Below are 3,067 nucleotides of genomic sequence, written 5' to 3'. Positions count from 1 at the left end.
CAATAAAGCCATATCCAGCACAGTAGCTACACTCAAGGATATCACTTATCTGAGCAGGTGGCATTATTCAGTTATTCGCCAGAACTATCCAGTTTCTGCAGGAGCGAGATTCCTGATCTAACAGAAGATACCATAAGAAAGAGTGATAATGGCCACCTCTGTGTCCTTTAGGACTTCAATAGTGACATTAATGTCTGCTGCCCTAGGGTGGAATCTTTATTTTTATTTTTTTATTTTTATTGTTGGGGTAATATATAGAAGGGTTACAGTTACATTCGTCAGGTAGTAGGTGCACTACTTCTCACACATTGATACCCCTTCTCATGTTTGTGTCCCCATTTCCCTCCCCCACCCACTCCCAATCATCTTGTTTTCCCCCTTCCCTTACCTATCTCAAATAAACAAATAAACGTATATACAATATACCAAGTAACAATGTCAGATGTGGTAACAATATGAGATTAACCAAGGGGCAAAAAAAAGAGAAGAGAAACAACATAGTACACTAAGAAAAAGCTCTTTTTCCATTTCCTAGAGCTCCTTTTATTTAGTCTCATCCTATATGGCCTTAAGTATCTAGGTTTTGAGCTATTATAATCCTCTGCTAGGAGAGTCAAAGGTTTGTACTAATTATTACAAATGAGGGAAATCATTGAGCCTATGTTCCTTTGGGTCTGGCTAACTCCACTTAATATGATTTTTTTCCAAGTCTTTCCATTTCCTTACAATGGGGTGAGGTCATTCTTTCTGATGGCAGCATAGAATTCCATCGTGTATAAGTATAGGGTGGAATCTTTATAATTTAATTTTTCTCTCTTGAGGGCCAGGAGAGAAGTTTTAGAAACTTTAGTTCTTATTGTTGCTGGGGTTTTAACTCAGGAATTAGGTGCTGTCCTTGTGCTTTTTTTTCAAAGCTAGCCTACCACTTAGCATCTACCACTTAATATCTGCTACTTGAGCCATAGCTCAACAGTGTGTGTGTGTGTGTGTGTGTGTGTGTGTGTGTGTGTGTGTGTGTGTGTGTGTGTATGTGTGTGTGATTAATTGGAGAAAAGAGTCTTGTAAACTTTTCTGCATGGGCTGGCTTTGAACCGTGATCCTCAGATCTCAGGCTCCTGACTAATGTTTCAGAAATTTTGACTTGGCCATCTCCTTTTGGGCTTGAACTCAGAGCCTGGGCACTGCTTTTCAGCTGCCTCAAGGCTAGTACTCTACCATTTGAGCCACAGCACCACTTCCAGCTTTTACTGTGTATGCGGTATGGAGGAATCCAACCCAGGGCTTCCTGCAAGTTAGGAAAGCATTCTACCACACTCGCAGTCCTTGGCTTTCTCCACCATACTATTCCTTTTGTCACAGATCAATGACACCATGGGTGTGAGGGGTCCTTCTAATAGTAGACATATTAATATTAGTTAGGCACTCTCTTTTCCAGCTGGAACCATGGAAGGTGCCAAAGAGAAGAAAAAGAAGGTTCCTGCTGTGCCAGAAACCCTGAAGAAAAAGCGAAGGGATTTCACTGAGCTGAAAATAAAGCTCCGGAGAAAGAAATGTACCCAAAAGATGCTTCGCAAGGCAAGGAGGAAGCTCATCTATGAGAAAACTAAGCACGGTCACAAGGAATACAGGCAAATGTACAGAACTGAGATCTGAATGGCTAGAATAGCTAGAAAAGGGGGCAATTTCTATGTAGCTGCAGTGCCTAAATTGACTTTTGTCATCAGAACCCGAGGTATCAGTGGTGAGTCCAAAACTCCATAAGGTGTTGCAGCTTCTTCGCCTTCGCCAGATCTTCAATGGCACCTTTGTGAAGCTCAATAAAGCTTCGATTAATATGCTTCGGATTGTGGAACCATATATGGCATGGGGGTACCCAAACCTGAAGTCAGTCAATGAGCTCATCTACAAGCGTGGTTATGGCAAAATCAATAAGAAGCGAATTGCCTTAACAGAAAACGCTTTGATTGCTCGATCTCTTGGTAAATTTGGCATCATCTGCATGGAGGATCTGGTTCATGAGATCTGTACTGTTGGAAAACTCTTCAAGGAAACAAATAACTTCCTGTGGCCCTTCAAGTTATCTTCTCCACAAGGTGGCATGAAGAAGAAGACCACCCACTTTGTAGAAGGTGGAGATGCTGGCAGCAGGGAGGCTCAGATCAATAGGCTTATTAGAAGGATGAGCTGAGGTGTCTGCCACGCTGTTTTTGTAATTGGGTCTGTTAATAAACAGTGATGCTGGCAAAAATAATAATAGTTAGGCACGTGCAGGTTTGAAATATAACCACTGGATGAGTTTATGGATCCAGTAGATACAGTGAATCTAATGGAATCTTTCCCACCTCATCCCCATAACTTATCTAACAAGAGGCCCATGATAATACCAGTCCTCTAGGGGTCCGTTCAAACCACATTCCTTGAAATTTCAGCATATTCCCTTTCTTTAGTGCTAAATTAATAGGAGCCTTCATACCAACCCAAATTGAGGTGACTCTCTCTTCCCCCATTTGATTGGGTTAGAGATGCCCCAAAGAAGTTTGAAATCTGATTCTACATGCCCAGCATTCCCCAAAGCTGTCAGAATTAATTCTTAGCAGGCTTAAGGGACATTTGAATGTCTTCCACAGAAATATGATTGGAAATGAAACAATTGGAGGGAAATAGGGTCCACGTGATTAAGCAAGGGAGAGGCCCAATTATATCACAGTGTTATAGTGCTGTTGGAATAGACCTCAGCTAATCCTGCAAAAAGTTCTAGAACTGGCACTGTTGTCTTGTAGGGACAGCCTTTGCCCCCTGGGCTCTTGCTCCAAGAAGCACTGAATGCAGGCTGCTCTTGGAGAAAGGATGTGACCTGGATTGGAGGTCAATATCTAAAAAGGGAAATAACAGCTGGGTGCCTGTAGTCCTAGTTACTTAGGATGCTGAGATCTGATGATTGTGGGTGCAAAGTTTAGCCACAAGAAGGAAAGTCTCTAAGACTCTTATCTCCAATTAACTACCTCCCAAAAGGCTGGAAATCAACTGTGGCTTAAGTGGTAGAGTGCTAGCCTTGAGCAAATAGTTC

At 42.1% G+C, this 3,067-nt stretch overlaps 1 pseudogene; it reads left to right on the top strand.

Annotated features, from left to right (window-relative positions):
* The first annotated feature begins 1,434 nt into the window (after positions 1 to 1,434).
* Positions 1,435 to 2,194, top strand: LOC150061398 (large ribosomal subunit protein uL30 pseudogene; annotated as a pseudogene).
* The last annotated feature ends 873 nt before the right edge of the window (positions 2,195 to 3,067 follow it).

This window comes from Megascapheus bottae, chromosome 6, assembly GCF_031878675.1.
Source record: "Megascapheus bottae isolate mThoBot1 chromosome 6, mThoBot2.hap1, whole genome shotgun sequence".
NCBI lineage: Eukaryota > Metazoa > Chordata > Mammalia > Rodentia > Geomyidae > Megascapheus > Megascapheus bottae.
This window is presented reverse-complemented; position numbering and strand designations above follow the sequence as displayed.